Source organism: Suricata suricatta, chromosome 17 (genome assembly GCF_006229205.1).
Source record: "Suricata suricatta isolate VVHF042 chromosome 17, meerkat_22Aug2017_6uvM2_HiC, whole genome shotgun sequence".
NCBI classification, from domain to species: domain Eukaryota; kingdom Metazoa; phylum Chordata; class Mammalia; order Carnivora; family Herpestidae; genus Suricata; species Suricata suricatta.
In genome coordinates, this window is record NC_043716.1 from 42,390,178 (window position 1) to 42,412,682 (window position 22,505).

Consider the following 22,505-nt stretch of genomic DNA (forward strand, 5'->3'; position numbering starts at 1 on the left):
GGGGGCGCACCTTCGGGGCCGCGCGCTGCCCAGGCGGTCGGGGGCGTGCGGGGGCCGGCTCTCCCGGGGTGCGCGCGGCTTCCCGGGCTGTTCCCGCGCGCTGCCGAGGGCTGTGGTCGTAGCCGCTCGGATGAGAGTGTGCGCGCGCGGGCGTGCCTGCTCCTCCACACTCCCCTCTCCCCTTGGGTTACACTTTCTCCCGAGTTTTTCTTTTCTTCTTTTTCCTTGGTGGCTCCCGGCAGGAGTGGTTCAGTGAGGGTGAGGGCTCGGTCTCCTACCCTCCTCCTGTGTCCCTGGGACAGCGGTGCCTCCGCTTCTGAGACAGACCCCGCTTCCGTAAGATCGCCCTCCAGGATACGTGACGAGCCACACCAGGGGTCCCAGGAACTGGCTAGGATCCCTTGCTTTGTCTCTTCTGCTGCCGTACACACACCATGGCAAGGCAGTTAGCACTCGATCCGGTCTCCCTGGTCCAGGGGAGCGGGTGGAGGGACAGAGGAGATTGCAGTCCAGGGATACTGCCCATGGCCCTTCCGGCGCCCTGGTGGCCTTCCCGGGGAGAGCTCTGGCTCCTGGCCCGCTAGGGCGTTGCTCTGCAGAGGACACCCAAGTGTACATATTTGTATTCTTAATGAAACCAGTAGTACTCGTTGTAAGACAATTTAAAGCAGGTCAGATCTATTCATAAGACCATATCAAAGATATCTCTTCAGAAATACTTTGATGACTGCCTTCAAGATCTTGTGTGTGTGTGTGTGTGTGTGTGTGTGTGTGTGCGCGCGCGCGCGCGCACGCGCGCGTAAGAGGTAATACGGGACAAGGCAACAATATTAAACACTTTAATGTATGATTGACATCCAAAAAGCTGTATATATGTAATGTATATGATTTGATGAGTTTCTAGATAAAATATACCCAGGAAACCATCACCACAATCTATGAATGATGTGATGGAGGAGTTACAGATCATTTATAGGGGGCTAAGTTGTTTTTGCTGAAGCTTCCCATGTGATAGATGCTGAAACAGGTCAACCGATGTCTTCAGCCTACAGTGAGCAGCCTGGTGACCACGGGACAGAAATATGAATATGAATCTCTGTCGTTGTGCCCGAGGAGGTGTTAGAGCCGCAGTTCATATGCCACCTGATGTCGATGGAGACAGTGGAGCTGCCAGCTTCACTGAACTTAAAACATTTGTGGCTTTTCTTTCCACAGCTACAGCTTCCTGAATTTCTGAATTATTTCTGAGTCTAATCATTATATTCTTACAGTCTTAGAAGGAAGTAAAGTAATATAAGGTAGAGCCGAAAGTGGTGCACGTGTCAATGTGAGTGACGATGAAGAGTGTATGTTATTTTGGTGTCTATCCCTCCACCCCTCACTCCCGGTATTTTCTGTTGATCTGGTTTACAGAGTTGTAATGATGCATACAGGATGCCACTGCATTGACCTACTTCAGTTTGCATTAAATATTCTTTGGGAGATCTGTTCAGAGATTCATCATTGTGATTGGGCTGATTCTAGTGGATGTGATGGGTTGTGCTGAGCTAGTCCCAGACGCCTTCTGAGAACCAGGGAGAAGTATTTAAGAGCAGGGGCTTTAGAGTCAGACCTCCTGAATAATGGCCCCCAGTAAAAGCAATTTCGATTATATTTAAATCCTCTACACCAGGGTTGAATCCCCTACTGCTGCGTTGCAGGTGTTGTCATATTCCTGGAGAGGCAGTTTGTTAGGATGAGGGTAGAAGAGGGGTGTTGGTACACACAGGGTTGAAGGGACACAGAGAGCTGGGTGGTGGCACAGAGAGGCGGTCCCAGAATAGGAGAGTCTGGGATGGGGAGAAGAGAGGTTGTTTGAGGGTAGAATTGAATTTTGGAATTTATGACAAAGATGATCTTTTTAGCTTCACCCAAGAGTTATTGGGTTTTGTGGCTTCCCCAGGTATAAGCCTTTATTCTAACCTGAGACCTAAGGGATGGCAAGTTTTGCTATTACCATCTAAGTTGATTAGTTCTGAGCCGAAGTGCTAATTTCTCCTCCTGAGTTTATATCCTGGAAACTCTCCAGAGGAAGCCCTCTGCAGGAACCTTGAGGACCTGCACAGACATGGCAGGAAGGCTTGTTGGCTAGGGAAAGGGACACTTATGGTTTGAAGCCAGTCAGATGCCAGTTTAATTCTTGATTTTGCCTCTTACTGGCTGTGTGACCTTGGGCAAGTTACTTCATCTCTTGGAAATCTCATTTTCCTCACCTGTGAAGAGGAGAAAACAATATTTCAATGATTATGCCAATTAAATGAGATAAAGGCACAAGATAAGCATTCAGTAAATGGCATTTACTATTTTATTATTATTTTATTTTTTTAGAGAGAGAGAGAATGCAACTAGTGGAGTGGGGCAGAGGGAGAGATAGAGAATCAGCCCAAAGCTGGATGTGGGGCTTGATCCCATGACCCTGGGATTATGACCTGAGCTGATATCGAGAGTCAAATGCTCACCTGACTGAGCCACTCAGGTGCCCCAAATGGCGTTTACTATTGCCATTATTCCTATCCATGGTATCTACCGTGTCTTGAAGACAAGAGCCATTACTACTTCATCCAGGTGTGCAACCCAGGCTCCCAGAGTGAGACTGATGGAGTCCCTTGTCCCATACCCTTGTGACTTTCTGCCATTGGTCGTTTGGCATATCTCAGATGTTCTCACCCAGCAAGAAGCCACAGAAGAGACCAAGGAGGAAGGAGGCCCATCATTTTGCTTTATATACTAGAAAACCTTAAGTTCTGTCTCTGGGAAAAGAGGAAAATAAAAGAAATCACAAGATTTCAGGTGCAGTGAGGAGAAGGACATGTCTGTTCTGTTCAGTGCTCGAGGCCCAGAGACTGGCACAGCGGCAGCCAAAATAAATACCTAGGGAAGGCTGGCGGAAGGCATCTGGAGGTGGTGTCCCCCATCGCAAGTAATTGAATATCTGTATTCATTCACAGAGGATCCTCAAGTGCTCCATCTGGCATTCAGGAGAATTCTAGAATACAGCCGAAACCATGAACTCTTTGGGCATTTGGATCTCTGCACTATGGTCCCTTAGACCTCTGTTCTCGGGGGACCCTCTGTGAATTGTCTGCTTTCCTCCCCCTCTCCTGGGAGGAGACACACAGGAGGGAAGTGTTCTCCTTTACCTACCTCCAAACCGTGTGAGTGGGAAAGCTCTCCTGGGGACAGCATAAGATGGGGCCAGGAGGCGGCAGTGAGGAGAGGGAGAATGGACATGACTTTGGAATTTCCTAATAGAAATTCTTTCTCCGTAACTCCCCACCACAATCAGGATCTCTGGTTATCGTCCCCTCCCAGCCCTGCGAATCCTACTGCCTCTGTTGGCAGAAATAGCCAAGAATCATGCCCACAGGAACCACAACTCATGAATCAGCAGACAGATAATTAACTGGGGGAGTGACTGAGCAGCTTCAGGGATAAACTGCTTGGCCTGAGCCAGCCCCTCCGCTGCCCACAGAGCTGGCCTGCTACCTCCCCCCACCGCCTTGCCTCTTTTCCCCTGAACTCTGCCCCTTCCTGCATGGGAAGCTCAGTGTGCCTGAAGGAACCTGGGTCATGAGTGCTAGTGCATCGGGAGCGGGGGTTTGACCCTGCCTGTTCTCCCTGTGTAAGCTGCTGCTGCTTATTTTTTTATTTTTTATTTTAAAAATATAATTTATTGTCAAATTGGCTAACATACAGTGTGTAAAGTGTCCTCTTGGTTTTGGGGGTAGATCTCTGTGGTTCATCACTTACATACAATACCCAGTGCTCATCCCAACAAGTGCCCTCCTCAGTGCCCATCACCCATTTCCCCCTCCCCTCCCCCCTCCCCTCATCAACCCTCAGTTTGTTCTCTGCATTTAAGAGTCTCTTATGGTTTGCCTCCCTCCCTCTCTGTTTGTAACTATTTTTTCCCCTTCCCCTCCCCCATGGTCTTTTGTTAAGTTTCTCAAGATCCACGTTTGAGTGAAAACACATGGCATCTGTCCTTCTCTGACTGACTTCACTCAGCATAATACCTTCCAGTTCCATCCACGTTGCTGCAAATGGCATGATTTCATTCTTTGTCATTGCCGAGTAGTATTCCACTGTATATGTAAACCACATCTTCTTTATCCATTCATCAGTTGGACATTTAGGCCCTTTCTATAATTTGGCTGTTGTTGAAAGAGCTGCTATAAACATTGGGGTACATGTGCCCCTATGCCTCAGCACTCCTGTATAAATTCCTAGAAGTGCTATTCCTGGGTCGTAGGGGAGTTCTATTTTTAATTTTTTGAGTAATCTCCACACTGTTTTCCAGAGCGGCTGCACCAGTTGGCATTCCCACCAACAGTGCAAGAGGGTTCCCGTTTCTCCACATCCTTGCCTGCTGCAGTTTATTTAAATATGAAACTATCCAGCAAAAGAAATATGTAAAATCTGCCTTTTTTCCCATGCACAAAGTGTTCTGTGTTTTCCTCTCTCTCTCTCTGCCCCTTCACAATGCACACTCTATCTTTCTCAAAAATAAATTTTAAAGGCATTAAAAATTTAAAAAAAATTTTAATTGAAATTTTTGGTAGCATAATAATTCATTTCATTATTTCTTAGAGAGCATGTGCATACCTGTGCATATTGTAGTGGGGGGAGCAGGTGGTAGGAAAGGAGCAGAGAGAGAGTCTTAAGCAGGTTCCATGGTCAGCACAGAGCTCGATGTGGGGCTTGACTGGGGGCTCCATCCCATAACCCTGGGATCATTTCCTGAGCCAATATTAAGATTTAGACCCTTAACTTACTGAGCCACTCAGATGCCCCTTCAGGAACAGTTTTTAAAGTTCGGTTTATTGAGGGGTAATTTACATGCAATAAAATCCATCCTTTTTAGGTATATGGTTTTTTGAATTGTGATTAATGTTTAGTCAAGTAGCCATCACCATAATCCAGATACAGAATATTTCCATCACCCCAAAAGGTTCCCTCCAGCTCCTTTGTCATCAGTGCCCTATCCCCACCTGTGGTTCTTGGCAACCTCTAATCTGTTTCCTGTCCTTACAGTCCTACTTTTAATGGAACGTCACATAAATGAAGTCATAGCCCTTTAAGTCTGGCTTCTTTCACATAGCATGACACATCTGAAATTCATCTATGTCGTGGTACATGTCAGAGAACTCAGGGCTTAGCCAGGTCTGCTCCATCTTCCTCAGGTACTGAGGCAGTTACCCTGAGAGCAGGGGAAGCGTGTCAGTGAAACCCAGATGCAGCCTTCAATTTCTGAATTTTCTAATGGGATCAATGCATTTGAGTCATGTATAAGCCATTCTATTTCCCAAGTGCAAAGTAGTGATATCTTCAGGATATTGGAGAGGACTTTGCAGTAACCAGCACTTATTATTATTAGTCTGGAAAGCAAAGCATATTTTGTGGCCAAATATGGGACATCACAATCCTTGTTAAGTAAACCTGGGGCTGTTCTACCTTTTAAACTTTTTGGGGAGTGCCTGGTTAAGCTCCGTCTTCACCTCCGGTCATGATCTCAGGGTTCGTGGGTTTGAGCTCTGCACTGGGCTCTGTGCTGATGGCTCAGAGCCTGGAGCCTGCTTCGGATTCTGTGTTTTCCTCTCTCTCTCTGCCCCTTCACAACGCACACTCTATCTCTTTCTCAAAAATAAATTTTAAAGGCATTAAAAATTTAAAAAAAATTTTAATTGAAAATTTGGGTAGCATTTCTGAAAATAAGAAGTCTTTCTTTCTGGTTTTTTAGCCATATTCCCACAAAAAGACTAGTCTCTGTCCTCCCCCCCACCCCAGCATTTCTTAGTTAAACTGATGAAGACATTCAGACATTCAAGGAGAAAATGAGGTGATACATGCTCATTTTAAGAAAGTCAAACATTGAGAGTAAAATGGCTGGTTTCCCTTTAATTCTGTTCTGCCATAATGTCCACTATTATTTAGATGGTGTGTTCTTTTTTTTTAATGTTTATTTATTTATTTTGAGATAGAGCACATACAAGCACAATTGGGGGAGGGACAGAGAGAGAGAGAGAAAGAGAGAAAATCTCAAGCAGGCTCCCCACTGTCAGAGCCCCAATGCAGGACTTGAACTCATGAACCGTGTGAGATCATGACTTGAGTGGTAATCAAGAGTCGGACACTTAACTGATTGAGCCACCTAAGTGCCTTCAGATGGTGTGTTCAATTCAGATTTTCCTCCTTGTGTGTCAGTATTCCTCTACCTAAACTTGTGCTATTTTTATTTAACTTACAAAAACCACTTCCTTTCATACAGAGAAAAAACCACATGTCACTGTGAAAAGATCTGTGGGTCGGGAACCAAAAAACCTATATTTGATTCCCAGCTGTGCAAGCTTTTTCATCAGTTTGCTGGGTGACTTTGCACAGGCATCTTCCCCCCGGGCCTCGGGCTCTTGGTGTCTCAGGGGCTGCAAAGTGTAAGATGGAGGGAGAGACTTTGGTTTGCGCCTGCTCCTCCCCACCTTCAATGGAGAAGCCTTTCCTTTAACTAACTCATAACATGGAACTCCATGTAAAGATTTCTTGGGCCGGGGGAAAGAGGGAGGTCTATAGTTAGAAACAGGCTTGAACATTTTCACACCAGGAGAGAGCTCCAGAGGTGTGGCAAAAGGCACATTCGGTAGCCACTTTAAGTCCCTGTAGTTAACCTAAATCTCTTTAAGTGGGATTCTTGGATAAATCCCCAGTCTTTGAGATCCACCCATGGTTTTGAACCCTTGCTTGAGCTGGAGCTGCCTATGGGGGCGGGTCTGACCGCCTCTCCCAGGTGGAGGGGAACGTGGTGTCTCTGTTCTGGGACTTCTGCAGATTGAGAACAGACCCTACCGTGCTCTCTCCTGGGCGGTTCCTGGAGGGAGTGGGCCGAAGTCTACTGTTCCCGCTGGATTTCAGATTCAGAGAGGCTGCCGGGCTTTGATGCTGCAGGTGCCCCAGGTTGTAGGAAGCCTGCCGTGCTCCTGGGAGCCTACCTGTAGGTGAATGCCAGTGTAGAAAATGAGACAGTATTGAGGGCATTCAAAATTAGCTTAAGTAGTTTAGCTTGTTGTGAAAAAAGAAAAAAAAAGGGGAGCAGTAGGATAATGCAAAGTACCAAGTCCTTTGTACTCTTGTCCTTAAAGATACCCACTGTTGACAGTTACTCCTTTTTTTTTCACTATATGTCACCATATATTCATTATTTATTCATTTATTCTTATTAATTCTTTTTTTTAATTTTTAAAAAAATGTTTTGAGAAAAATACCTCGCCCCTCCTGTACCAGGCGCGACTTTCCCGGACTCTCCACTCCCTGGGCCATGGGACCTTGCCCGGTAATTGCAGATCCCAATAAAGGCTTTCTTGGCTCCATAATGTAAAAAAAAAAAAAAAAAAAAGTTTTGAGAAAGAGAGGGTGCGAGCCAGGCAGGGGCAGGGAGAGAGGGAGACAGAATCTAAAGCAGGCTTCAAGCTCTGAGCTGTCAGCACAGACCCCGACATGGTGCTCCAACCTGTGAACTGTGAGATCATAACGTGAGCTGAAGTTGGACGCCTAACCGCCCGAGCCATCCAGGTGCTCCTCTTACTGTTATTTCTCAAGTGGGATCATCCACAATACCGATCCTTGTCGCTCAATAATATATTCTAAGCATCTTAAAAATTGTTTTTTATTTTAGAGAGAGTGAGAGAGACATAGAGAGAGAGACACCATGAAAGGGAGAGGGAGAGTGAGAATATTAAGCAGGCTTCAGGTCCAGCATGGAGCCCAACATGGGGCTGGATCTCATGACTATGCGATCATGACCTAAGCCGAAATACAGAGTCCAGAGTCGGATGCTTAACTGACTGAACCACCCAGGTGCCCCTCTAAGCATCTTTTTATGACAGTTTATATCTTTCCATTATTTATCCTAAGAGTTATAATTCTTGCCAGAAGGCATACTGTTACATGGATGTAGCAGAATTCACTTAATGGGTTCCCTGCTGGCAGACATTGGGATCATTCCCAATCATTTGCTACTACAAATAAAGCTGCTGGGGGGGGGGGTGTCCTTGTTCATCGCACCTTTGTTCAAGTGTTTCTACAGCCTCAATTTCTTGAACTAAAGCAGCTGGGTTAAAGGATGTGAATATTTTACATCTAAATTGTAATAGGTTTTGCTAAGTTGTTTTCCAAAATGGTGGGAGTAATTTGCCTTCCTACCAAGACAGACAGGACCGTGAGGCCCATTGCCTGCTGTCCATACCCACCGGAAGTGAGCTGGAGGAGGAGAAGGAGTAGCCGAACTGGATAGCTGGATGCCAAGGAGGTCACCAACAGGGCACTGCTGGGCTGGGCCTCAGATAGCTTGGTACCGGCTTGCTTCTTCTCTGTGCTGAGTGTATCAGCTGGGAGGTGGGGCCTCTGCTGATAAAATGTTCCAGAGCTTGAGATGCAGTGTTTGAATCAAGTATCAGTTAAGCTAGTAAGAAGATATGGACATTTGTGCATCATGTGATTGGTCTTTGGCCCCGGGATGCCAGGCCTCCTAGACTGTTAGTCCCCTGTGATGCTTTCTGGCTGGAATGTAGACTTCCAGGGCTGCCAGCGCCTTGAAGATCTTCTAATCCAACACTGTTTGCTTTACAGAAAAGTGAAAAGGGACACCCTGAGAGTTGAAGGGACTTGCCTGAGATTGTACTCTTGTTTAGTGGCATTGGTGGGCTCTAGCCCTGGGGGCTCTTGTCTCCTGGCCAGTGATCCCTTCAGCATATCCTTTTGGAGGCAGAGGGCCCTGTGAGTCTGACCCTGAGGCAGGGCTGTGGTAGGGGTGGGGCTGGGCATTCCGAATGCAGGAATCAGTCAAAGGAAAGGTAAGGAGGAAGGAAGCCAACAACGCCTGAGGTAAGTATTATGTCCACATTTGGGAGCAGGAGGAAAAGAAAGCGGTGGTTTGGGGTCTCCTGTGCTTGTCCATTGTGGCTGTATTAGGGCCGTTAAATACCGAGGAGCAGTTATGAGTCCTTAAGTAGAGAATGAAAGAGTCACTGCACATTAGAGCCCCAGGGAGACGGATGGGCCTGCCAGAGACTACACAGCCAGTGAAATGGCAAAGAAGGGGCTTTGGACCCGAGCCCCCTACCTGTGGTTCTGTGTGTTTCTCCACCACTTTCACTGTTACACAATAATAATGATCGTTGATTTTGCCACGGCTGCCCTGTGGTGATGCACAGGGACTGGGTGTTAACGTTATGTGACAGCCATACAGAACATAGGACTTGGTCCGAGGAGGGGCTTTCTGCGGTGCTTTGCACATGGCTACCTTTTTAACCCAGTTGGAGATGCGAACCAGGCATGATCTGGGTTCACTTACAAAGTCAGGACCTACTGGCTGAAGAGTCGGTGAAAGGGTATGGCCAGTGGTCAAAACATTTGAACTTGGTGCAAGCGGGTCCACTTGCTAGGGAGCAAAGTCCTTCCTGTCTTTCTACTGTGCCCCACGTGTCATGCGTCAGTAAGTCCTTGGGACATGTCTAGGGTCTGACCACACTATTAACACCATTACTATCCCAATCCAGATCCTTGCCATCTGTTGCCTGGATTATTGTAATTGCTTCCTAACTGGTTTCTTTTCATCCAGTTCCCCTTAAGTCTGCCTTCCTTTCAGTGGCCAGGATGATTTTTCCCCTGCTCACCTTTGCTCAAATTCCTCTAGTGGCTTTCCATCATATGGAGAATGAAAGCCACGCTCCCTCCCATGGTTATAGCTTTCTAGGTTATGGTCCCTGACTGCTGCTCCAGCCACTTCTCTGCCTTTTCCCTCCTCCCTCTCTCTTCCTGCTACTTCTTTAACAGGCTGAGGTCCACCTTTCACTTGTTGTGGATTCTTTCTGGACTGTTTGTCCCCCAGATCTTCTCATGTCAACTCAGGGGTGCCTGGGTATCTCAGTGGTTAAGCGTCCAGCTTCGGCTCAGGTCATGAGCTCATAGTTTGTGGGTTCGAGCCCTGCGTCGGGCTCTGTGCTGACAGCTAGCTCAGAGCCTGGAGCCTGCTTCAGAATCTGTATCTTCCTCTCTCTCTGACCCTCCCCTGCTCGCGCTGTCTCTGTCTCTCAAAAATAAATAAAAATCATTAAAAAAATGTCAACTCAGAGAGACCTTTCTTTTTCCTTAAAATTTTCTTCCTTAAAAATTTTTTTTGAGTACAGCTGACATACATACTACATTAGTTTCATGTGTACAGCATAGTGATTCAACATCACTATACATTATGCTGTGTTCACAAGCGCAGCTACCATCTGTCACCATGCAGCACCATTATAATGCCATCGACTGTATTCCCTATTCCTATGACTTACTCATTCCATAGCTGGAAGCTTCTGTCTCCCACTCCCCTTCACCCATTTTTCCCATCCACTTATCCCCTCTTCCCTCTGGCAAACATCTGTTTCTTCTCTGTATTTATAGGTCTGATTCCGCTCTTTGTTCGTTAATTTGTTTTCTAGATTTCAAGTATAAGTGAATCATGCTATTTGTCTTTCTCAGTCTGACCTATTTCAGTTAGCATAATACCCTCTAGATCTATCCATTATTATCACAAATGGCAAAGTTTCATCCTTTTTTATGGCAGTGCAATATTCCAGTGTGTGTGTGTGTGTGTGTGTGTGTGTGTGTGTGTATTACATCTTCTTTATCCATTTATCTATTGATGGACACTTAAGTTGCTCCCAAAGTTGGGTATTGTAGATAATGCTTCAGTAAACCCAGGGGTGCATATATCTTTTTGAAGTAGTGTTTTTGTTTTCTTTGGGTAAATACCCAGTAGAGGAATTATTGGATCATATGGTGTTTCTATTTTTAATTTTTTGAGGAACCCCCATACTGTTTTCCACAGCGGCTGCACCAACTTACATTCCTACCAACAGTGCATGAGGGATCCTTTTTCTCCATATCCTCATCAATATATGTGTTATTTCTTATCTCTTTTTATTTTAGCCATTCTGATAGGTGTGAGGTGATATCTTACTGTAGTTTTGATTTGCGTTTCCTTGACGAGTGATGTTGAGCATCTTTTCACGTGTCTGTTGGCCATCTGTAGGTCTTTTTGGAAAAATTTCTACTCAGGTCTAAAGAAGCCTTTCTTGACCACCTTCTCTAGAAGAGACTTCTTCACCTCATTGATGTTATTCTTTTATTCTACTTTTTTAAAAAACATTTGTCACTGGTTGAAATTGTACATTTTTGTTGTATGTTTTTGTTTTCATTTTTGCAGTAAAATTTGAGCTCCACAAGAGTGGGGGGCTTGTTTTGTTTTACAATAATGTCTCCAGTGCCTAGGAGAGTGCCAGGTGCGGGTAGGCACTTGATGAATAGTTATTGAGTAAATGAATGAACAAACACCAACACCACTGATGTATATTGGTAGAAAAGTATAAAACTAAAGTGGCCATATTCCCATTATCTGTAGACGGATTAACCATAGCAAAGTTTTCATTCCAGGAGGGCTTTTTTTTCAATCATGCATAATTGTTTAAGGGCAGTGTTTCTCAAAATCGTGTTATATATATTATGGAAATGCAAATCATTTTGTATTATCTTCTTAGGGATGCTACAACTGTGTGGCTTAAAGCAGTGGGACTTTATTCTTCCTGGAGGCTAGAAAACTGTAGTCAAGGTATCAGTGGGACTGTGATTTCTCTGAGACTCTGGATAGAATCTTCCCCCCGCTGCTTTCTGTCTCCTGGTAGTGGTTGGTACTTTGGCATTTCTTCCCTTCCAGTTGAATCACTCCAATCTCTGCCTCTGTCATCACATGGCATTTTCTCTGTATGTCTGTCTTCACATGGTGTTTTCCCCTTGCAAGGACATCAGTCATACTGGTGTAGGGCCTTCCCTAAGGACCTTATCTTGATTATATCTGCAAATACCTTATTTCCAAATAAGGTCGAAGTTGTAGGCACTGGGGGTTAGGACGTCAGCATATTTTTTCTGGGGGCACAGAATTCAACCCGTAACACATTTTAATATTGGTAGAGGCAAATTATACACAAATGCTTTCTGATTTCACATGCCATATTTAACTAACTGTGATGCACTTAAAAATTTTTTTTAAATCTCTGAAATTATGGTGCATCGTACCTACATTCAGAGTCTTAGATATGGTCAAACATGGTAGTTTGGATTTCCTGCCATTTTGGGTGATGCTTCCTGGAGGTTTATGCTCAGAGGTGTGTGTTACCTTGAATTTCACTTTTTCTATCTCCTTCCCCTTCCTTAGATCACTGAGCTGCTGCTCCATGTAATGAAGGAACAAAAATAAACTTTCTTAGCAGCTTGTTCTAGAGAAACCACTTGTGAATCCATACGGCAGTATTCGATGTTTTGTTCTTGGATGACTCATTCAACCAGGTGACTGCAATGGAAGATCAGGCCCCACCCAAGTCAGCTGGTGTCCCTGTGGACCTAATTGGGACGTGACCCGGCAAAGGCCAGTCAGTGGCAGGGCTGGAGAGCCAGGCCAGACCTCCTCTCTGGCAGATAGTAAGATAGTGTATGCAGTGTGGATTACCCTCCCTTCCCACGAAATACCTCTCCTTTTGATATAGCCCTTTCCTGAAGCACTCAGGCTTCTCTAGGGTGGCCCGTTCCTGCATTCTGACATCCTGGCTCATTGGACAGTGTGTCCTCAAAATAGCTCTCATTGACGCATTATGACTTCCACTTGTTCCAACTCCCTTCCTCGTTCCTCTTTTTTTCTCCATTTTCCCCATTCTTTGTCTCTCTTCTGGTTTTGTGAATTGGGCTGACATGCCAAACCACAGCCTTTCCTTCTCCTGCTTTCCAGGCAAACTTCTTGGCGGTCTTGTCTCTCTTTCTTTCTTTTTTAATGTTTATTTATTTACTTTGAAAGAGAGATAGAGAGAGAGAGAAAATCCCAAGCAGGCACCAACCTGCCAGCACAGAGCGTGACACAGGGCTCGATCTCATGAACGGTGAGATCATGACCTGAGCTGAAATCAAGTCGGATGCTTCACTGGCTGAGCCACTCAGGCGCCCCTCTCTCTATTTTCTAATTGGCCTTCTCTTGGCCATTCCTCCTGGACTGGATTTTCAAGCACTAATATTCCTGACTCCATTTAGAAGTTAGATCTGCCAAGTGATCGTTTTACTGTAGTCTGATGCTTTCTGGCTCTGTGCTCCCACCACCCCCCTGTTCAGGGCATGCCCAGTGGTGTGTCTAGTGTCCTGTAGAGTAGTGGCTTCAGGGAAAAAAATAAAAAGAAAGTAAAACGTTCACCTGTGCTGCCAGCAGCGTGGGACTCAGGATGAAAACAGCAAGGACAAAAACAACAGCCACGTTAGCAGCAGCCGCAGCCTTTAGCGAGTGCTTCCTGTGTGCCAGCCCTTTGTGCTGAGTTTGATGGGGATTTGTTTCATTTAATCCTTACAGCCACTCTGTGAGGATGCTATGAGGACAAGGGCCAGTCCATCTTGTTTCCTTGTTCTGGCTAAACCATCAGAGGGAACAGGTGGTGGGGGCTGTTGATTCTTTTCATTGACAAGGTTCTGCTGAAGATTGTCGCTTCGGGGCACCTAGGTGGCTCAGTTGGCTGAGCATCTGACTTGGCTCAGGTCATAATCTCACGCACGGCTCATGAGTTTGAGCCCTGCATCGGGCTCTGTGCTGACAGCTCAGAGCCTGGGACCTGGTTTGGATTCTGTGTCTCCCTCTCTCTGTCCTGCTCATGCTCTGTCTCTTTCTCTCAAAAATAAAGAAATGTTAAAAACAAAAATTAAAAAAAAAAGATCACCACTTCTCCGGCAGGGCTGAGTCTGGGCCCTTGAGGCCAAGCAGGAACACAGGCCTTATGAATGACTGGAAACAGAGGCCCAAACTCCTTCCACATGTTCAGGAGGGAGGGGTGGCCTCAGAGCTGAAGCTCATTGAATCAGCGTGGCCCAGGCCAAGAGCCTTCTGATGAGTCAGTCGCTTTTAGGCACTGCGATCCGGGGAACCTGCCTTTGGTGGTAGGTCTTGGTGGGGGGTATTGTGGGGGGGGGGTCACTGGTTCTCACGAAATCAACCTGTGATTCACCAAGAGAGGAAAGGGGAACTGGTTCACATGACTCCGCAGCCTGACTTCCTAAAGAACAGATCCTGGCAGCTTGTCTCATCATCTGGGGTCAGGGGCTGCCTGTTCCCCGGGACGGGGCCTGCTGTTATTTATTTCCCATCTGGCAAAGTTTTCTATGGTGGCTACAAGTCGAGGGCTCCTAGGCAAATGCATGCTAATTTGAGAATGAATGGATGGAAAAATGGATAGTCTGGGAAAATTTTTCAAAAATAATTGGAGGTGCCTACACCTCCCGTGGTCCTCTTCTCTGTTCTCACTCTTCCTGAGGTTTCCTCCTGCATCTTTCCCTACTTCCAGTGAAAACTGATGGGATTTATGTCCAGAATTACCCCCCTGGATGCTGATTCCCATGGAAACTTGGAGAAGGGAGACAGAGACCTAAAATAGTTCAGGCTCTGTTTCCAGTGAGGTAGCAAAGCAGGGTCTAGGGGGTGCTCACATCTGGCCAGGGAAAGAGCCACCGTGAGCTGAGACTTAGCCAGGCAGTCCTTGCAAGGGGAGGCCTCCTGGTTTTCTCTGAGGCCGGCAGCTCCTGGAAGACTGGCTACCTTCCTTCCATGATAGACAATGCATGGCCGAGGGCTGCCCTAACTCAGAGGTGGCCTTGGTAGCCAGGCTGGCAACCTGATTCCCACGACGCAGTCTTTGTGCTCGCTTGGTAAGGGTGTCAGTCAAGTCAGAGCCTGGGGCCCAAAGGTTACTCAGGGGCTGGTAGCAGCACCCCACTTGTGGAACCATGGATTTAGGGAGGGCCTTTGAAAGTTAGACAGACTTGGGGCGCCTGGGTGACTCAGTGAGTTAAGTGTCTGACTTCGGCTCAGGTCATGATCTCATGGTTTGTGGGTTCGAGCCCCGCGTCGGGCTCTGTGCTGACAGCTAGCTCAAAGCCTGGAGCTTGTCTTCAGATCCTGTGACTCCCTCTCTCTCTGACCCTCCCCTGCTCACACTGTTTTTCTCTCTCAAAAAGAAGAAAAAAGTTAGACAGACTCAAGCTCTGATGAAGCCTGGGGTTTCCAAAAGTTCACATGTAATTCTGGTGCATTTAGGAGAACAGTGAAAGTTTTAATTGTCTATTGGAGGCACCATTTCAACGTATTTTCTTGTTTTATATTGGAATTCCATGCATAATTTGGAGATATGAGCTTGGTTGCTTAAAAACACAACATATAACTGATACAGTCCAGTACTTCTCAATTTTCTCCACTGTATATCTATGGAGCACCTACTATGAGCAAGGACCGAGGCTGGACGGGGTGGGCGAGGCAAGCTGCAAGAAGCGCACTCAACATCTGTTGGGCGGCAGTGTTGTAAAGACTGGTAGATGAGCAACTGTAATGTTAGGATAGTCGAGTGAAGAAACAGGCTGAGAGGAGATACATGACTCTCCCAAGGAGGTCACGTGAGCAGAGGTGACTCTGTGGGGACTGCTACTCTACTGACTGCATGCTTCTCTCTTCTGTTAGAGGCCCCTGGGGAGGCCCCGAGACAGATATCGGTAACATGTAATTTTTAAAGAGTTAAGTCCATTACCTTACAAATGTAACATGAACATGTGTTGAAGATTTTATTCAACTTAACTAAGGAGAGAGTCAGTAAGGTTAATGCAAAAGAATATTCAGCAAAGGAAGGGGCACCTGGCTGGCTCAGGCCATAGAGCATGCAACTCTTGCTCTCAGAGCTGTAAGTTCAAGCCCCACGTTGGGTGGAGAGATTACTTAAAAATAGTAAAAAAAAAATCTTTAGAAAATTCAGGGAAGGGAGATTTATAGTTGGTAAGTGAAGGGAATGCTGAAATCAATTACCTAATATTTTTGAAATTGGTTAATGTTCTACAAGGCAATAAAACCAGGCAGAAATAATTTGCATTGCTGTCGAATAAGAATCATATGCACTGTTATTATCAAGAATCATTTCTTTTTTTTTTTAAGTTTAGTTTTATTTACTTTAAGAAAGATACAGAGAGCAAGCAGGGGAGGGGCAGAGTGAGAAAGAGGCAGAATCTCAAGCAGGCTCCACACTGTCAGCACAGAGCCCCATGTGGGGCTTGAACTCACAAACCATGAGATCATAACCTGAGTTGAAATCAAGAGTCAGACTTAACTGACTGAGCTACCCAGGTGCCTCAAGAATCATTTCTGTTGTTACTGGTTTTCTTCAAGTTAACTTCTACTTTTATAGTGTTATAAAATATCCTAATGAATAGAAGTCAAACAAAGGTATGCACTCCTAGAAAATCAGATAATCCCTAAGTATGGGGGTCTCCTTGTCAACACTGGACACAACAGATAACAATGGATAAGTTGTCTTATTCTGTGTGTGTGTGTGTGTGTGTGTGTGTGTGTGTGTGTACACATTTTCTGAGTATATTTTGTCTAGATGTTGGAAGAGAGTTCAGACACATTATAATAAAATAGACTGAGACATTCAGCTTGGTGAGAAGTTTTGGGGGCACTGGAAAAAACTCCCCATTGATCAGGCTGATTTCTCTAAAAATAGATTAGCTGGTCTTAGCAGCTGGGAGCAAAGGGACCACTTTAGAACCTTGGATGAAGGACCTGGATCATGGGGAGGAATGTATCTTCCTCAATATGTTCCTTACGCTGGAAAAGGCCTTCCTGGGGGCCACTGCAGAAGGGGGAGGTTTTACCTGGGTGAGCCTGGAAAGCTGGAACGAAGGGGAGCAGGAGGGATGTGAGCTTCTGCCCAAGCAAGTGCCTGGGGTTTGCTTCCTGGCTAGGCTTCTCTGGGTTATTTCTGTCCCTGTGGTTGTCTCTCCTCTTCCCCCCAGACCCCTCTCACTCCCCAGCCTTTTCTCTGTCCCAAGACAGTGTGAAAGCTGTTCACATTCGAAAGGCATTTTGTCGTGTACCGAGTGCTTCTCCTTCACCTCCCTGAATTCTTTGCACAAATTCTGTAAGGTGGAGGTTACTGTTTCATAAAGGTTAACTGAGCTGCTCCGGGTCCTGACACAGTTAGTAAAAAGAGCATTCAGAATTCAAATCCAGGGGCGCCTGGGTGGCTCAGTTGGTTAAGTGTCCAACTCTTGATTTCCACTCAGGTCATGATCTCATGGTTCTTGGGTTCAGCCTCACATCAGGCTCTGCTCTGACAGCATCAACCCTGCTTGGGATTCTCTCTCTCCCTTTCCTCTCTGCCCCTCCCCTTCTCTCTCTTTCTTTTTATTTATTTTTTTAATTTTTTAAATGTTTTTTATTTATTTTTGAGAGACAGAGAGAGACAGCGTGAGCAGGGGAGGGTCAGAGAGAGGGACACACAGAATCTGAAGCAAGCTCCAGATTCTGAGCTAGCTGTCAGCACAGAACCCGACGCAGGGCTCGAACCCACAAACTGTGAGATCATGACCTGAGCCGAAGTCGGACGCTTAACTGACTGAGCCACCCAGGCACCCCTTTCTCTTTCAGAATAAATATTTAAAAAACTTAAAGTTTTACTGTTTAAACTTAAAGTTTAAACTGAGCCACTCAGGCACCCCTGAATACAGAAAAACTTAATAATTAAAACAGAATTCAAATACAGGCTTTCCAACTCCAATCCCTGCTCATCCAGCTTATCCCACTCAGCTTTTTCTGATATTTCTGGTGTTCACCCTGGACCATTCTACACCCTGACAGGTTGATATATGTGTTGGGAATCTTGAGAAGGTTTCAGGAGATTTTCATTGTCCTGGAAGGCCAGTGGAACACTGTCTGGCAGTCACCGCCCCCACTCCCCTGCCCCGCCCCCCCATATTTAGGCTGTGTGTTAACGTTAGTGCATCTGAGCCTTGGGTCCCCACGTAGTGGCTGTGAATCTGTCATGAGAATAATTGGAGAGAGGGCACATTGCATTGCCCTGGGCCTCGGAGTTTCCTGTGCACAATGTGGGTGTCAAACCAGTTGTTAATTAAAGCCTTTCCATCTGTTATGATCTGACACTTTGGGTCCATCTTGCTCCAACGCCTGTCATCATGGGGGCCTCATCAGTGAGGGTGGTGATGAGTTTCTCCTGACCTTTCTCATTCTCTTTCCTCCTTACCAAACAGCCTGTGTTTGGTGAACGACCTGCTCTGTGCATCTGAGAGCTATACATCTGGGCATTTGGGGAAGTTGGGAAGGATGGGACAGGCCAGTTACCATGTCAGGCCAAGTCAGTTGCTAACGCCTTTGTCTCTGTTGCAGTGTCCAACATCTGTACCACACGAGGCGTCCACTCCTGCCAGGAGTGTCTGGCTGTGAGTCCTGTGTGTGCCTGGTGCTCAGATGAGGTAAGGAGAGGACATTTGACCTTACTTCTTCCCCAGGCTTAGCTGCTTTTGTGCAGGAATGGACCCACAGGGCTGTCTCCTCCCTGCTAAATACACAAGCCCCTTGTCCCTTCTGAGCAGAACTAGGATGAAGCCTCCCAATGGGTAGATGTCCGGCAGGAGCTGCCATGGGGCTGTTGTGGGAAATGCTGTCCTGCCTCGGCGGTGTGGCCCCTAGCACGAGCCAGTGTGGTTGGGTTCCTGGCCTCCCTGTAGCCATTGTCCCTCTTTACCACAGTTTGCTTGCTTTCCTGTTGGGGTGGAGCACCTCAGGGAAGCAGGGTATCAAAGAGAAAGGCAGCGGAGGGCTATTGGCATAGAGGGGATGCTGGCTTGCAAACATCCTAGAGGTTTTAACAGGCAGAGAAGAAGAATCTTGCACTTATATGGCGGGGGTGGGGAGATGTTCATTCAGGGGATCTTTTCCCTTTCCTTTTCCTCTGTGATGTCTGGACCCCCAGGGCTTTACCTTTTCCTCTCTCTCTTATTTTCCTCCTTCCTTCCCTCTCTTAGGTGTCAGTGAGGCAAGGCGCTGGGCCAATTTGGTGAGGATAGAAGGGTGACAGGAAAGGGTTAGCTGTGTCTAGGCAGAGGGTTTGTTGTGTCTGGGGCCCTAGGGAATGAGTGTGTCTGAGGGAGCCGGCTATGTTTGTGGCTGGGACGGGAATTTGGAGCTGATGAGAGCCTGGGGGGTGGGGTGAGTGTGGCTGGAGGGATTGCAGTGGTTAGGTCTGAGGCTGAGTCACTGGCCTGGCCCCCGGCAGGTGTTTACCTGAATTCTCCAGCGGCTTCCCCTGCTACCTGAGGCGCCCTCTCGGTCACCACAGCACGTCTCCGCCCTCTGCAGTTCTAGCCTGCCCTAACCCAGCCTCCTCCTCTCTGCTTCTCTTCAGATCTGCTAGAGTTTCCTAAAAAGGCAACCTCCCTGGCTGGCTGGTGGGGGCGTGGGGGGAGAGAGCGGGAGCTAGGAGGCTGGGTTTATCCGTAGACAGGAGGGCTGCCAGAGCTGCGGGGCCAGCCCGCCACACTGCTTTGCCGCCTTACAGTTCAGCACGGGAACTGCCTCCAGAGGCGGCAGCCCAACATCTGGGCCACATTGACTTCATTTAGCAAATGAAACATTCCCTGGGGCTGGGAGGGCGGGGTGGGGAGGGGGTGGGTGAATCCATCTCCCCCCCCACCCCCCCATAGGTTCTCCACCCCTCTGGGCTGAGCTGGCTGCTCCAGTGTGAAGGGGCCTCCTCCCTTCTCCTCTGCCATATCCTCCTTCCCTTGGTCACCATCATAAAGTCATTCAGCCACTTGTGTAAGGAAGTTGGAATCCTGCAAGTGCATCCCCAAAGAAGGGGGAGTGGGAAGGGGAGGGCACCTCCTCCTTGGATCGGATGGCCTGAAGCTGGCTGGACAGATGGGTAGCCAGGGGAGAAGCCCTAGTGTCACTCAGAGGATGCTCCCCGTGCCTTTGCAACCCAAAGGGAGAGAAAAATACAGGCAGTTGTGGCTAAGAGGCATCTGGGGAAAAAGGAAACATGTTCTTGGAGTGACGGTACCCCTTTTGCTCTGCACAGGGACAAGCCCTGTAGCTGAGGTACGTTGAGATTTAACCAGACAAAGCCCATAGGTCATGTGACCAGATTTTGGAAATCCAAGTGTAGAATATTTATTGATGACCATGTTGAGTTTTGTCCTCTGGGGCAGACCAGGGGAGGACGCTGGGGGTGGGTGGGGAAGGTGAGGGTAGGATCAAAGCATAAGGTAGGACCTGCCTAGGAATGGTGGTAGTGGGGGATGGGGTGAGTCAGAGAGGAAATGAGGGCATCAAGGACCGAGGAAAACGAATGAATGGAAATAGACGGTCCAGTAAGATATTCTCTGGGAGAATGTAATATAAACAGGAAAGTGGGGGAGGCCAAGGGGTTAGAGAATGACTACAGCTATCTCTGAGAAAGGGGGAGGAGGGGAGGAGAGATAGCAGAGGAGCCCAGTGTGGGGCGAAGTGTGTCAGCCAGGGAGGACTGGGGGTGGGAATCCCAGCCTGTAACCTGAACAGGACTGCTGGGTTTTTGTTTTTGTTTTTTTTTCCTTTGCCTAAGGGCTTCCCCTACACAGGCCAAGTTTAACGCTGAAAGCGTCTTGGCTGTTGACCTAAAAAACCAGAAGTGAACCATGTGGGCCATTTTGTATGTGACTCGTTGAATAACTGACCCTAGAGGGCCCTCTGCCTCTGCCTCCCCTACCTTGGCCATTGCAGGCAGGGTTGGCAGTGCCTGGAGAAACAACTGGTTGGGCTCAGCGTTCGCTTGGTCCTGGAGGACAGCAGCTCGGGGTGTGTACCGCAAGTGTTTGGCCGGGTCATAGGAGAACGTCGCCAAAGTGATGAGTATAGTTTTGGGCCCATCTGCAGAGGGTGTGTTCCTGGAGGATTGGATACTGATACGGACTGGGGTGGTGTACTGTCTCTGGGATGTGACTCTAGCAAAGAGGCCAAGATCACCCAGAGATTCACCTCATGGTCTCAGACTCCGAGGTGCCATATTTGAATCTAGAACCTTCCAGACTTGCCTGGTTGTAAGAATCACCTTGTTAAATATAAAGGTTCCCAGCAGGGGTTGTTACATTACCAAGTATGGCAAATACTCTTCATCAAAGGGGCTGATCACTGGGGTCCTGGTTGATGGAGGTGGAGTTAAGGCAGCCCGATAAAATGCAAGACACCCAGTTAAATCAGAATTAAACAACAAATAATTTTTAATGTAAGTGTGTCCCAACTATTTGCTAAACTTGACAACTCTAAGTAGAGGAAAATACTAGGAATTCTTCTATAGTCCTGAGTCCACATCAGGAGGTAGACCCACTCTCACCCAGCCCAACAGCCAAGGATGAAAGGAGAGGACTGGGTTTGTGTTTAGCTAAGTAGAAGACTCCGGTAGAAGTGACTTATTTTCTTCTCTGCATCTGTGGGAGAAAGGGTTGAGGCTACTATTTAATTCTTTATCAGTCATTATAATTTTGCTCTCACTTCTCTGCTGCTTTTTCTTTGTATTTTTTTTTTAATCTGGAGGATTAAGTGTTCATCTTGAGAGTTATGCTCAATGTGTTATAAAAAAAAAGTATAATAATGATAGTATTCCCCTCCCCATAAACAGTGGGGTATGGATACCAATAATTGTAAACTAAAGTGCTTTCCTTTTCCTCTCCTTTCTGTACCTTCCATGCTTCTCTCACTATATGTTCAAGTGATTTCTTGTCCTCACTGGATGTCAATCAAGAAAACAATGTTAGTTTGTTTGGGTTGGAGGCATTTGGTAGCTCTCTGGGGGAAAAATTAAGTACCAAGGCATATTGTCCCTTGGCCTCCAAGAAAAGAGTATGCAATAATAGTAGTAATTTTGATGGTACTAGTAGAGAAGAGTCACCCTCTTTTTTTTTTTTTTTTTTTTTTAGCTTTATTTATTTGAGTGAGACAGTGTGTGTAGGGGAGGGGCAGGGAGACAGAGAATCCCAAGCAGGCTCCATACTGCCAATGCTAAGCCTGATGTGGGGCTCGAACTCACTAAACTGTAAGATCATGATCTGAGCCAAAGCCAAGAGTTGGATGCTGAACCAACTGAGCCACCCAGGCACCCTGAAAAGAGTCCTCTTCTATTTGCAATTATTGGTTTATATCATATCAAAAGGACTTGAGTGTATTTGACTTCTATTGAGATTTTTCATATTTTGAAAGCATTTCATGTTCACAGTCTTATTTTACCCCTTGACCAAGCCTGTGAGAGAGGTAGGAAATGAGTTATTCTTGCTGTATTTTCCCAGTTTCCTTTTCGGGACCAGTGGAGAATGGACTAATAGCAGGCCTCACTCTCCCAGGAGAGGGAGGGGATTCAGCTCACAAGTGCGTGGGCTGGAACCTCCCTCTCCTTTGCTCAGGATCTTCCCCTGGGGCTTGGTTATTTCTGCCCTATTTGTGTCACATCCAGTGAAAGGTTTCACTGGAACTGGAACTTTAACATTCCTCCTCCCTCCTTTCAGTTCTTTTCTCTGAGTAACCTAGAGACATTCCT

At 46.7% G+C, this 22,505-nt stretch overlaps 1 protein-coding gene across 1 annotated transcript in view; it reads left to right on the plus strand.

The window, feature by feature from the left end:
* The window catches only part of ITGB3 (integrin subunit beta 3), a 51,453-nt gene that overhangs the window by 450 nt on the left and 28,498 nt on the right, over positions 1-22,505 (plus strand). Inside the window, exon 2 of the mRNA XM_029927063.1 lies at positions 18,323-18,408. The gene's annotated coding sequence lies outside the window, so the exon portion shown is untranslated. The remainder of the gene's footprint in view (positions 1-18,322; positions 18,409-22,505) is intronic.